A 15191-nucleotide genomic window follows, 5' to 3' on the forward strand; every position below is an offset into this window, starting at 1 on the left:
TGCATTATTACTATTTTTTATGTCAAGTGGGCATTAGGTCATTCCTTAAGTTTTTACTGGATGGAGGTAATGTTAGAGCCAGCATGTGAACTGCGTTGGTGATTTTACAGTTTTAGTAAATATGCTGATTATTAAAGCAGATTGTTCAGTTACCCTGTTCAACCTATTGGATTTTAAATGTATTTACATTTCAGAAAACATCTAGTTGGAGAAAATTTTAGGAAACTGGAATTGATTAAAGGAAAGGACACTAATGAGGTGGTTCAGAGATGTTTTCCAATACAGGAGATAGCGATTATATATCAGTCATTATTTTTTAGTGAAAACAGAGGAAGGTTTGCACTTCAGCTGCATTCTGAGGGAGTTAGACCAGTTTGTTTGTTCGTTTATTCATTCACAACCATTTGACTGCCTGCTCTGTAGAGGGACTATGTCAAGTCCTAGAGATGCATTTGTGAACAATACAGACATGATTCCAGCCATCATTAAGCTTAATTTTAGTAGGGAGACAGACATTAAACCTGTTTATCATTTGGCAGTATTTGCAATGAAGGAGTAGTTCTGTAGGCACTATGAGAGTATGTGATGTGGGAAGATGTAGGAAAGAACAGTGTAAGGTGGTGGTAAAACATTAGAATGGGTTATAGAATACTGTCATGGACTAATCAGTCCTCCTTAGCAGGACTTTTCCCCCCGCTCAGTATAAGACTTACTCAGCGTGTTTTCATTGTGGAAAATGCACGTAATCAAAAAAAATGAGTAAGAATCTTTGATATTCCTACAATTAATGTCCATGAAAGCAGCAGTCAAGAAATCAAATGACATATTGCATTGGGAAAATCTGCAAAAGACATCTTTAAAGTTTTCAAAAGCAAAGATGTCACTTTGATGACTCAGGTACACTTGACCTACGCCATGGTCTTTTCAATCACCTCATATCCATGTGAAAGTTGGACAGTGAAAAAGGAAGACAGAAGAAGAATTGATGCATTTGAACTGTGGTGAAGAATATTGACTGTACCACAGACTGCCAGAAGAATGAACAAATTAGTTTTAGAAGAAATACAACCAGAATGCTCCTGAGAAGCGAGGATGGTAAGACTTCAGCTCACTTACTTTGGACACATCATCAGGCAAGACCAATCACTAGAAAAGACATCGTGGTTGGTAAAGTAGAGGGTCAGCGAAAATGAGGGAAACCCTCAATAAGATGGATTGACACAGTAACCAAAGCAATGGACGCGAACATACAAACAATCATGAAGTTGGCACAGGATCTGGCAACATTTCGTTCTGTTGTCCATAAGGTTGCTATGAGTAGGAGTTGTCTCAATGGCACCCAGCAACAACAGAGATAATCACTGTTGTTAGCATTTTGATGTATGATATTCTAGTGTTTTTTTTTCACCTGTGCATGTGGTATTCTTTACAAAAATAAAATTAAAGTAAAATAACCTTTTTTTTGAAGGCCTTAAAAAATGAATATATTTTCATTTACAAGGTGATTTGGAAAATTTTATTTCTAGACGTGGAATTTGTGATTCGCAGGTTCTCGGGCTGTTGCTGCTGCCGGGCCCTGTGAAGAGGAGTAATTATCCTCGGGTACTGCCCTACACCAGCTACAGCTCCACTAAATAGCTTTGCTTGGTGTGTGGATGAATGTATGCTTGTAGTCCAAAGCAAATATGTATTATTTGAGATGTTTTATATAACAAATAACATAAATGTCTTCTGTTTTTTAAATTTTATACATAATTGAATGATGAATGATATAATCTAAAAGATTAACCTGTTGTCAAGTCGATTCTGACTCATGGTGACCTTTATAGGACAGAGTGGAACTGCCCCATGGGGTTTCCAGGGAGTGGCTGGTGTATTTGAACTGCTGGCCTTTTGGTTAGCAGCCGAATGAATGTTTAACCACTGCACCACCAGGGCTCCCATCTAAAAGATTGATAGTTCAGTATTTTTGAACCAAATAAGCTGAATGAAATTATATTAATTGTATCCCTATACCCTTTTAAAGTATTGATCGATTCCCCCCTCCTGTAATAGAATAGTTTGAATAAGCTTTTGCTTTTGACATGTTCTTTTGCATTCATGTATCTTTCTACCACTGAATTGCTGATATCCTTTTATTTTCCATTGGCTCTTTTTTGCTCTAATTAAAGAATGAGTATAATTTAGTGTTTTATGTGAATGTTGATCTCTTTAAATATTAAAATATACTGAAGCAATTGGTGTTTTTATTTTTCTTTTAATGATTGTCTTGTATTTTTTTATGTTTCTTTAAAAAATAGTTAGAATTTTATGATATATGGCTTAGATTTTCCTTAGGAAAATCAAGGAAACTGAGTCTTTCCCTCAGCTTTCAATTCTCATCCCTACTTCTGTGAAAAACTTGGGTGATTTAGATAGGGGATTATTTTATTTTAATGTATACAAGAAGATGATACTTTTATATTGTCTTTTATACATTGTAAAGAAGAAGCTGTTTTTTGCAGTACTTACTTATGTCCCAGTAGACCATGAGCTCTCTTCAATAAATATGATCTTGTTTCCTCCTAGGAATTGAAATTTGTAGTTGCTGTGTTGCCACTGGTAGGGGTAAGTCTTCATGGTAACTGGGGAAAGAAAATTCTTCTGTGACTATTAGCAGGTACCAAAGAGAGCACATGGTTCACCTCTGGGTCGAGAACACATACAGGAGGTATCGCGCTGCCTTGGCTCCCGGCACGGGGGCTGGACTAGCCTAGTCCCTGGATGCTTCGAATGAGATGTCTTGGCAACTGTCCAGACTGGAAATATACCTTCTCAGGTTGCAGGCCTACCTTGGCTTGTCTGAGGGCAGTGTATGGGGATAGCATTACCCTGGGTAGATGCCTCCTTTGCCAAAGATCAGTCTCCTGCCTTGAGAGTGGGGCTGTTTATCTGTTGACAGTCTGGGAGCAGATTGCCAAATACAGGTCAGGAGGTGTATATGACCTGTAAAAGGATCCTCTCCTTTTCCAGTTAGGCTATTCAAGACTTGTGTTTTCTTCAGTTGTTATTTGTTTAATGTTAGTTTTGTTATTAACTATGTTGATGTCAGTCAAAGTTTAGTAATTCATTTGTTTGAAGGAATATGGCCTGTATCAGAAATTCAGTAGTGCTACTCTTATAAAGGGAGCCTGGGTGTCCCAGTGGTTAAGAGCTTGGCCGCCAGCCAAAAGGTAGGCAGTTCAAATGTGTCAGTTGCTCCTTGGAAACCCTATGGGGCAGTTCTACCCTGTCCTATAGGGTGGCTATGAGTCGGAGTTGACGGCAATGGATTTGGTTTGGTACTTTTATAAAGAAATGGAAAATGGCTTTTTAATGGAGTTGACTAATGTATTCCTAATAACAGTAATTAGTAACATTTACAAGGTAGGTTGAATCCTGATATGTAGATTGGTGCTTTGTTTCGCTGTCCTAGAATGTGTAGCATATCACCACTTTAAGATTTCATCCTACTCATTTTTTAATACTCAGTTCAATTTGTCCTGGTCCTCATCCTTCACTCTCTCTCTCCCCACTCCCATGCCCCACGCATCTGTGAATACTTTGTCATCACTTTGGATATTGTTGTATGAGGTAATTTACTTGTCTTTCTCCTTCAGTAGAGTAAACTTTGTGTGGCTAGTGATTTTATTCTTGTATCTTCAAGGCCTAGTTCTTTGTCCTGTTATAATAGATGCTCAGTAAATGTCTAGTCAGTGAATAATTGCAGCACAAGTTTGAACTGTGACTATATTGTCTATATTTAAAAAAAATATATTTTCTCCAAATAAAAATTCTTGGTCATCCCATCAACATAAAATCTCTTAGGAGTGGTGAGTTTGGGACACTCAAGGGTTTAATAAGCCAAGGCATCTAGAATACCGCAGGAAAAAGTACTATCAGCAATGGTATGAAAGGTTGTTGTTTTGTTTGTCTGTTTTTAATGGAAGGTAAAACAGCTGCAACTATCTAGGAATCTTTTCTTAGTAATTTGGAATGATGCAATACCAGACACGTTGCAGAGATCATTTCTACATGGGAAAATAATTTTAAGCTATGCTTCCTTGTACAACTACTCAAACCAGGTGCTGCTGTTGAGTTGATTCTGACTCATGACAACTCCATGTGTGTCCGAGTAGAACTGTGCTCCACAGGGATTTTCAGTGGCTGATTTTTCAGAACTAGGTTGTTAGGCCTTTCTTCTGAGGTGCCTCTGGGTGAATTCTAACTTCCAACCTTTCGGTTAGTAGCTGAGCTCGTGAACCGTTGTCACCACCTAGGGATTCGTACAACTACTAGGGTTAAATAAAACATTTTGAAAAATTAAAAAGCTAAATTTAGTAATCTCTGCCTGTTCTTTCTCTCTCTCTCTCTCTCTTTTTTTTTAACCTCCATCCTGCAGCTTTGTATACTATTTTTTCTGGCCTCAGAGTTAGAAACCTCACTGTGGAAGAAAGATTGTTACACTTGTGAACTGTATATATTTGTAGCATCGATTTGAGTTTCCATAGAATTTATTATATTTCTGGATGAAAGTTACTGTAAAGATAATACTTTTTTTCTGAGTATAAAAGCAATAGCTATCCTTGTGGAAAGTTTAGAAAATATGAACTGTGTAAAGGAGAAAATAAAAATCATTTGTAAAACCACCACTTAGAAATAATAAGTGTTACTATTTTTATGTATTCTGTTTTTAAAAACTTAATTCCTCCTCATTTACAAATCAGACAAATATTAATGTCTATTCTCTACAAGATTTTATTTTTTTGTAATCAACTCTTATTTCTCTGGCATTTATCTTAGAGCATGGTTGGAAAGTTATTTTTTAAAAATTGTAATATTTAATCACTTTCCTTTTTCTCATTTACCACCGAGAAAGAAAAATCTAACCTTTTGGTTTATTATTAGGGAATTATTTTCCTGTTTTTAAATTTTACTTCTTCATATTCATTACTAAAGCTTCCCTCTTTTTTGAATAATATCTTTTAAATTGTGCTCATTTTAAATTATACAGTTAATAAGTGAATGCATTCTTTTGCCAACAACAAATCAAAACAATACAAATGTAGTTGACGTTTCTTTAGACCACCACTTGGTTGCTCTTCTCTCTGCAGAAGAGAGCACTGTTACCATTTTGATTTGTATAATTCTATATATTTTACTATTATTTACAGTTTTTCATCTTATATAGATACGTAGTTTTGTATGCGTTTTTTACATAAAAGGTCCTGTAGTGTAGAAAATGTTTTGCAACTTCATTTTTTCATATGACAACAGGTCTTAGATGTCCATGATGGAACTTACTGTCTTTAATTGCTGCATGACTTTTGTAGTCCAGATATAGTATAGTTTATTAAACCTCTTACTTTATTGATAGACATTTAGATTGTTTGCAGTTTTTCTCTCTCACAGTGCTACAACAAATATGCACCTCCTTACTTAAAGGATTATACATGGAATTACTGGATCAGAGAATTTATCAGTTAATAAACCCTGGGTGGTGCAAATGGTTAATGCGCTCTGCTGCTAACTGAGAGGTTGAAGTTCGAGTCTACCCATAGGTGCCTTGGAAGAAAGGCCTGGCAGCCTATTTCAGAAAAATAAGCTATTGAAAGCTATAAGGAGTCCATTTCTACTTTGACATACGTGGGGTCGCCATGAGTCGGAATCGACTAGATGGCAGCCGTTTTTTCTTTTCTTTAGTCTCGGCTAACAGAACAGTTCAGCAACTCAGTGCTATCAGATTTATATTTTATCCTTGTGATAGGTGAAAAAAGTATCTCATTGTTTTAATATTATATATAATGATACCTTTCTTAACTGGAAATACCAGAATTTAATGATAAAGATGGATAACATTTTTCTGGCATAATTCTTTATAGAGATATGGCTGGTTGTGTAAAACATAGACTTTGTGTTTAAGCAAGGTTAAAAAATAAGTTGAATTTGTGATTTTATATGAAGAAACACTTAACTTTCCCCTCCTTCCCAAGTCATTTTCGTTTTCATTTGAATCAAGCTGATGGTGTTCTTTGCGCTTCAGTTTCCAGAATCAGATATTTCGATGACTAAGACCTTGGGAGACATTCCTAAACTTGACAAAACACAGTTTAACAGAAGTACTGAACCAAGGCACCATGTATTGTATTCTGATTTAGAGGAATGTAGAAATAAGAATAGACTTTAAAGTGGTTTGAAAAATAGGCAAGTAATGAATTAATTAAAATTCAAATATTATACTTGAGAGTTTACCTTTTGCATTGTTAAATTTACTTAAGTATTTTGTACATTCATCCCTGGTTTTTGGTTAGTAGCAGCTGATCTATATGATAAGCAAACTGAAACAAATAATATGGTATTAAAAAGATTATAAAATACCCAGCTAAGTTTGTAAGTAGTTCCCTCTAACATAAATGCCATTTTTGCTAGTCCTTTCCTTCTCCATTTTGATTATAAGTTACTTACAATGGTCAGTGTCTAAAACACCTTACAAATATTGTACAATATAGTATATATTTTTCTGTATTTTATGTTTTTTTTGAGAATTGTGCAGTAAATAACTAGCTTTGTTGAATTATTTTTATGGTATTTGTTTTTGTATGTTTTTCATTGGTTAAATAAGAATAAGTAAAAGGAATGTTTTAGAAATTAAATTTTGTCTGCACTTTTTCTCATTGATGGAGGGAAAAAATATGCTTTCAAAGTGAACCGGAATGTAAGCTAAGTATTTCCCTAATGATTCCTACTGCCTTTTGACTTTGCTAATTAAGTTCTTACTAAAAATTGCTTTTTTTAAAAAAAACAAGTTTTTAAGATAGTCTATTTAAATGTTGTAATTGACGTAGCTGCCTTTCATTTGTGTGATACTTTTTTGTAGTGTGTCAGTTTTACTTTAGGAACTGTGTGTTATGTTCATTAGCATTTATGGAGATCAGCAAAAAATCATGGTAAAAATAGGACACTTAAATACGTGATGCTGTAATGCTCTTTAATATATTATGAATTTTTTTTTTCTATAAAAGACAAGGTAAGGTATTGTGGGATTTCTACTACCATGTATAGTTGTTTTGGGAGATCTAAGGTTTCTAAAGTAATCATAATCTCATTGGAAATTCTATAGAGGTGACTTTATAATGACTTACAATCTGCTTCCTTAGAAACTTTAATCTTAGCATCTGAGACTGTATGTTTATACAGTGTCTAACTTAAAATACAGGCGTTTAACCATTTGGGTTGAAGAGGGTATTCACTACTTATCTGTTCAATCAACAAATATTTAATTATTCCCTGTATATGATGTGGGACCCTGGTGGCGCAGTGGTTAAGAACTTGCTGCTAACCAAAAGGTCAGCAGTTCAAATCTACCAGCTGCTCCTTGGGAACCCTATGGGGCAGTTCTTCTCTGTCCTGTAGGGTCACTGTGAGTCGGAATCGACTCGACAGCAGCAGGTTTTATGTATAATGTACTATATTAGGTGCTGGCAGTATATGGATAAGCAGGGCATGGTTCTTGTCCTCGAGCTTTAAGGAGAGATTAAAATTTAACAGCAAAGTACAAGACAAACCAAGCAGAGAAAAACTAATGCTGTATTAAGTTAAAAGCAGTGTGTAGTGGCATTGCGGAGGTAGGAGCACCTAATTTTGAGAGGGGTTATGATGGAAAGGATCAGGAAGGAGGAGAGATTTGCTTAATTTTTGAAGCAGTGAGTAGAATTGTAATAGATGGAGAATAGGGGAGAAACCTTTCTGGGAGGAAGGGGTGCAAGTGGAATGCTGACATTTCTCTGTGCTTGGGGCACAGAATACCCGTTAAGTGCAGAAAGATACCCTTGGAGAATTTGACCCATTCAGTATAGTGAGAGGGATACTGTCTGAGCACCTGCATCTCCAAAATGGAGTTGACAGGTTGATCTCTGCTGGGTGATAACTCACCTTTCCAGGTTTTAAGATTACATGTGTTTCCTCTATTGTCGCTTGGAGAAACTATTTCTATTCAAGATAAGAAAAAGGAAAGGGATGGGAGGAGTAGGGTGTTACTAAACCTCACATGGACAGATGAGGAGCTGTGCTGGAGTTCAGAGCAAAACTAATTACTCTGAATAACTTTCTCCAAATATTAAAGTGAGGTGAGTCTTGTAAAGTACAGGCAGGATAATGGAAATAACTTTGGAATGGATTTCACAGGTTCTTTGGCTTAATAGAATTTTCGTAATCAAATACATTTTCCTTTGTATTTTGAATCTGATTTTTCTGCTGGACATTTTGTTGGAAGTTAATGATAGGCTGAAATGCAGTTAATATTCATTAATTACCTTAATTTGTATCAGTTTAAAATAGCTTTATATCGTAGATTTACCTTGTTTCTGTCCTCTTTCTCTTATCCTTATATTCAAAATGATGGCATCTTATTGCTGCTGCTTCCGCAGAATCTTACTTTTTATCCTTTCTCAATACCTGGTTAAAAAGAAAAGTAGAAAGAAAAAGGGCTCTTATGATTTAATCATTTCATATGTTGATTACTACAGATCTCTTGTAATTTCCCTTTTGCCTGCTATTCATTTAGCTTAATGTACTAAGCTAAGTGAATTATTATTTTCTTAACCAGTTTGTTGCTTTGGCTGTTACACTTTTCATTGTTGCTGTAATATCCCATCGCTAGATTCATGTGTCCTTTCTCAAATTCTTTCCCTTTTCCTTTTAAACCTATTTTCCATCTGTCCTTGTTTCCTTGCCCCTTATCTATTATTTTTGTACTTACTGTCTCTTAAGCTGAAAACAGATTGTCTCTGTTTGTCTAACCAAGCGTTCTGGCTGTCTTCATACACGTCTCTGAAATCTACTTGTTGCAAATTTAGCCTTTCACAAAAGAACAAGTCGATAGTCTTTTGATATCCCCAGAGAGCTTTTTAGTCTCTCTTTCCTGAAAGTGCTTCTAGTTTTCTCCCAATGTTTGTGTTCCCTGTCCTCTGGAAAATAGCTTACAGGCATAAGGCCTTGTTTTGACTTCACATTGGAGATATTGCATGGATCATATGGTTCACTTAACCGGTAACCCCCCTTGTGAAATTCGGACAACCAAATAGACTAGTTAAATGGGGGTTCAGCACCCCATCTTTCCTGTATTCTGATGACCAGCCCACAAGGTGGAGATCTTTATTGTAATAATGATATACTTTGCAGAAGGGTTAGTTTCCACCTCTAATATAGCATTTGATATATTTGTTATTATCACTTTAAACATCCCACTTACCTCAGAAATACTGATGAATACTGTAATTAGACAAGGCCTTGGGCTCTAAGAGGTCAATAAAACAGATTATTTTGGTAATGAAAGCAAGGCTCCTCTACTAAAGTCTTTTTATTGTTAGGTGCCATTGGGTTGATTTCGACTCACAGTGACCTCGTGTGACAGCGTAGAACTGCTCCATAGGGTTTTCTAGGCTGCAGTCTTTATGGGGGCAGATTGCCAGGTCTTTCTCCTGTGGAGCTGCTGGGTAGGTTCCAACCACCAATCTTTTGGTTAGCTGAGTGCCTAACTGTTGTACCGGCAGGGCTTCTACTAAAATCTAAGACCCACATATCTGTGGTCATTTTGGTTATCATTTAGTGTTTGCCAGAATTATTGAAATACTTGGAAATTTATCATCTATATTGGAACACAGCTACATGAATTTTTTTATATTTGTGATTGTTCTAAGTGGGAAAAGCAGAAGGGCAGACTTGGTTTTAGGGAGAAGCATGGAGTTACTATAAGTTGGAATTGACTTGAGGACAACTGCTTTTAAAGGGATGGAAGGAAGAAATTTGAATGTAGTCGTTCATCAGTGTTTGTTTTCGGTGATACCATGGGAAGGAGCCGAAGTGGAAGAACCTTTTGTATGATTGGTGAGAGAGATCCTAAATGAGGGAAGACTTTACACAAGGGCGTAGGAGTTGGGAGTAAAGTTTGAAATAACCAGGGTTGGGCACAGAGAATGGAGGTGTGGTTGAAAGTCAGAATTAGGAATGCAGTACAATCAGCCTGGGGAAAACCAGCAGACCATAGGATGTGGCAATAAAGAGCAGAGTGAAAGGGAAGTGAATACTTTCTGAATTTTTTTTTTATTTTACAGAGCAAACCAGCTTCTTGTTAAACAACTAGTATGTGTACTGTTTTGTGACATTGGTTACCAACTCCATGACGTTAACACTCTCTCTTCTCGGCCTTGGGTTCCCTATTACCAGCTTTCCTGTCCCCTCCTGCCTTCTAGTCCTTGCCCCCCCAGGCTGGTGTTCCCTTTTAGTCTCGTTTTGTTTTATGGGCCTATCTAATTTTTGGCTGAAGGGTGAACCTCGGGAGTGACTTCATTACTGAGCTAAAAAGGATGTCCAGGGACCATACTTTCGGGGTTTTTCCAGTCTCTGTCAGGCCAGTAAGTCTGGTCTTTTCTGTGAGTTAGAATTTTGTTCTGCGTTTTTCTCCAGCCCTGTCCGGGACCCTCTGTTGTGATCCCTGTCAGAGCAGTTCGTTGTGGTAGCCGGGCACCATCTAGTTGTGCTGGATTCAGTCTGGTGGAGGCTGTGGTAGTTGTGGTCCGTTAGTCTTTTGGATTAATCTTTTCCTTGTGTCTTTGGTTTTCTTCATTCTCCTTTGCTCCCAACGGGGTAAGACCAGTGGAGTATCTTAGATGGCCGCAGAAGTGAGTACTTTTAAGTAAGCAGAGAAAAAGAAGAAGGTGGATTGAAGAACAAAGAGAGCTGGAACAGAGGACTAGAGTACCAGCATGTTGGAGTTTGAGGGTTATTGGTGGAGTTTGAAACTCTGTTAAAGACACCTGAGAGCCATGTGTTGTTTAATTTGTTGATCCTTGGAACTGAGAACAAGGGTAGAGATGTAAGGAGCCACTTTATAGATCATTATGTTTAGTATTCCATGCATAATTTTATTTGTTCTTCAAATATGGATTTGTTATATGGATAATGTAAATAAATGTAAATTTTCATTTATTCCTCTAATCATTTATGCAGTGGCTTTTATTGAGTACCAACTCCATGCCAGGCTCTCATAGCTCAGGAAAAGCGAGAGAGAAATGTAAATAAGTAGTCTGTTCTGATGCTGGGTAAAAAGAGAAATGAGTTCAGGATAATGTGGAAGTTGCACTGGTTCATATATGATTTTCTTCAGCGAATTAATCATTTGAAACACAGAGTCTCTTACTGAAGAAGAGAATCATAGCAACATATATCATAAGAAATGCTGAAAATTCTGTTAAAGTGTCTCTTTTGTGGAAAGTAGTGTAGGATAGTAATTAAGAACACGAGTTCTTAATTTGTCAGGTTCATGCATCTTTTCCTTTGTAGTTAATGACTTTTTGTGCCTTGTTCTAACCTTGGTGGCATAGTGGTTAAGAGTTCAGCTGCTAACCAAAAGGTCAGCAGTTCAAGTCCACCAGGCGCTCCTTGGAAACCCTATGGGGCAGTTCTACTCTATCCTATAGGGTTGCTATGAGTCGGAATCAATGACAACGGGTTTTTCATAAACTTCTAGAAGTGTTATTGTTTGCCTGACACATGTAGATCTATATTCCACCTGTGTATGATTTTTGTGTATGATGTGAAGTAGGGTAGGGCTCAAATTTTATTTTTTTTCCAAATCCCAGGATATCCAGTTGTTTCTATAGCATTTATTGAAAAATTTATCTTTCCCTATTCCACATTGCTACTTTTGTTGTAAATCAAATATTTAAGTCTTTGTTCTGTTTCATTGGTCTATGTGTCTATTCATGCACTATCACCACATTGTCATATTATTGCAGCTTTATAACTACAGTAATTCTTATTTAAGAATGTCATAGCTACTCTTGGAGCTTGTATTTTCATATAAATTTTAACATCAGTTTGTCAGTGTCGTGGATTGAATTGTGTCCCCCAGAAATATCTGTCAACTTGGTTAGGCCATGATTTCCAGTATTGTATGATTGTCTGCCATTTCATCATCTGATGTGATTTTCCTATGTGTTGTAAATCTTATCACTATGATGTTAATAAGATGGATTAGTGGCAGTTATATTGATGAGATCTACAAGATCAGATAGTGTCTTAAGCCAATCTCTTTTGAGATATAAAAGAGAGAAGTGAGCAGAGAGACAGGGGGACCTCATACTACCAAGAAAGCAGCGCCAGGAGCAGAGTGCGTCCTTTGAACCTGAGGTTCCCACACTGAGATGTTCCCAGACCAAGGGAAGACTGATGACAAGGACCTTCCTTCATAGCCAACAGAGACTCAAAGTCTTCTCCTGGAGCTGGTGTCCTGAATTCAAACTTCTAGCCTACTGGACTGTGAGAGAATAAGCTTCTCTCTGTTAAAGCCATCCACTTGTGGTATTCTGTTATAGCAGCATTAGATGAACAAGACAGTCAGGTTTTAAAAAAAAAAAAAAGAAAAACTGTAGGAATTTTAATTGGATTACATTGCACCTGGAGGTCACATCTACAGTATTGAGTCTTCACATCTAGAATCATAGCATATTCCTTAATTTATATAGTCTTTGTTGATTTCTCTTAATGCTTTATATTTTTTTTCTGTGGTGGTCTTACATATTTTTCCTTTAATTTTTTACTTTCCTAATTTCAGACTTTCAAAAGAGTTACAAGAACAGTACTATACAAAGGATTCCTATATACCCTTTACACAGATTTCTCAAATGAACACCTTACACACCACTCATAATTTTTTTCTGAACCTTGCGAGTGTAAGTTGCAGACATGCTGCTCTTCTACCCCCAGATGTTTCAGTGAGTATTTCCGGATAACAAAATCATTCTCTTAACTGACCACAGTACAGTGATCAGTACTGTTATTTAAAATCTACCGACCTTATTCAGAATTCACCAATTGTTCCAAATACGACCTTCATAGTGAAGGTCAGTTGTCATGTTGCTTTAATCTCCTTTCTCTGGAACAGTTCTTCATTTTCCATTGTGTTTCATTTTTGAAGAACAAAAAACAGTTATTTTGTAGAAAGCCTCCCATTTTGGGCTTGTCTGATGTTTCCTCATGATGAGATTCAGTTTACGTTTTTGGCATGAGTACTACAGAAGCAGGGCTTTGAACTGGTTCACTCTGGTTTCAACCCATGCTGATAATTTGCATTTCTAACAAGTTCCCAGGTGATACTAATGCTTCTGGTTAGGGACCAATTCTGAGAACCACTAGTAGAGCAGTGCTTCTCAAAATTTATTATATGTAAGAATCACCTGGGGACCTTGTTAAAATGTAGATTCTGATTCAGTATATCTGGGGTGGAAAAGCAAGTTCTCAGCAGGGGTTCAAACTGGAACAAACCTGTTTGAAGCCCTGCACAGAAATGGTATGATGGAGTGAGTGGAACTTTTGATCATGTGGTTAAGGAGGTATCTGCCACCTATGTGTAAAGTTACTATTTTCTACTTTGCAGTCAATAAATATCTTTGGGAGATGCACATATTTTAAAATCAGATTTATTACTAGGTATTTGATGTTGTTTGATGCTATTATAAAATGGTACCTTAAAATTTTTTATTTTCTAACTTTTTTTAGTATATAGAAGTATACTTGATTTCTGTACATTGATCGAATATCTCACAGACTTACTAAACTCACTTATTATTAATTATTAATAAGTGAGAGGTTTTCCATTATGACTGCATCAAAATTTGTTTATCTGTTCATCTCTTGATGGATATTGGAATTATTTCCAGTTTTGGGCAGTTATGGATAAAGTTGCTATAAATATTTGCATGTAGGTCTTTGTGTGGACATTTCTCTGGGTAAATAACCTAGATGGTTTCAGGTAGTGTAGTAAGTAGTATATAAGAGTTTCAATTGTTCTGCATCCTTGACAGCACTTAATATGGCTAGTTTTTTAAAATTTTACCATTCTTAGTGGGTATGTAGTGGGATCTCATTGTGATTTTAATTTACATTTCTCTAATAACTATAATGTTGACCATCTTTTCCTGTACTTATTTGTCATCCATAATAATTTTTAGTATCATTTCATTGATTGATTTTTTTTTGGGAATGTTAGAACAATCTTGTTTTCTTGAAATAATCAGATTCGGTTGTGGTGTATTATACTTTTTTTTTTCTGGATTTATTTTGTAAATATTTTTTTTGATATTTGTGAGTTTTTGTGTCAAGTGTATTCTGACCTTAGAATTAGTTGTTGAATTCTCTGCATGAGGGCTGTGTAAGGTATGTGTCTTTGGTAGAAATTGCTGGTAAAAGCCACATAGCCTTGGTGATTTCTTTGTGGGGAGGTTTCTAAATATAGATTCTATTTCTTTAATATTTATAAACTATTCATCTTTTCTATTTCTTCTTTTGCCAATTTTGGCAAATTGTCGATTTACTAGAAATTTGTCCATTTTATCTAAAATTTCAAATTTCAAACTTTTTGTTGTAAAATGGTTAAAAATATCTTTTTTGGTATCTGTAGGGTCTGTAGTGATGTTGCATTTTCATTTCTGACATTGGTTAGTTAGACATCCCAATTTTCATTCCTGACATCAGTTATTCCTGCCTTTGTCTTTTCTTTTTTTTCGATCCGTCTCACCAGGACTTACTTTTAATAGTCTTGTCAGTGTCCAGAACTACTGTGCTTTCTACACATTGAAGTTAAACTCTCTAATGAAGCTGCAAGTACAGATGAAGATGCTACAAAGACATTTATGTATGTGTTACAAAATTTGATGGAACAAGTCTGTGTTATATTTTTTATTTTGATGAAGGTCACAGTATTGTTTTGTTTGTGCTGTGGCACAAAGTTGCATTGGTTTTTAGTAGTCTGCCGGTAATCCTGTGTTTTCCATAAACCATGGGCAGTTTTGCAGAGTGCAAAAGTCTTTACAGCAAAATGCTGTAAGATGGTATTATATTAGAAGAATGTCTTCAGTGAGACACACAGGAATAAATGCCCGTTTTCCTAGAAGATTTGGAGGTCAGTAAAGTCTTCAAAGGAGGGGGGATGAACAGAGAATTGAGAGAATGAGAGGGAGATCAGAGAGAGGAGCCTGGAAAACAGCTTGGGCATTTGGGGGTGTAGGGTGATATGCGTGTGATGAGAGGTTTGGTAAACATGAGATTGGAAAGGTAGGCGTAGGCCAAGTCGCTGAAGGCCTGGTTTGTGCTATGCTCAAGGATTTAGACATTAT

Source organism: Trichechus manatus, unplaced genomic scaffold (genome assembly GCF_000243295.1).
Source record: "Trichechus manatus latirostris isolate Lorelei unplaced genomic scaffold, TriManLat1.0 scaffold00283, whole genome shotgun sequence".
In the NCBI taxonomy this organism is placed as follows: domain Eukaryota; kingdom Metazoa; phylum Chordata; class Mammalia; order Sirenia; family Trichechidae; genus Trichechus; species Trichechus manatus.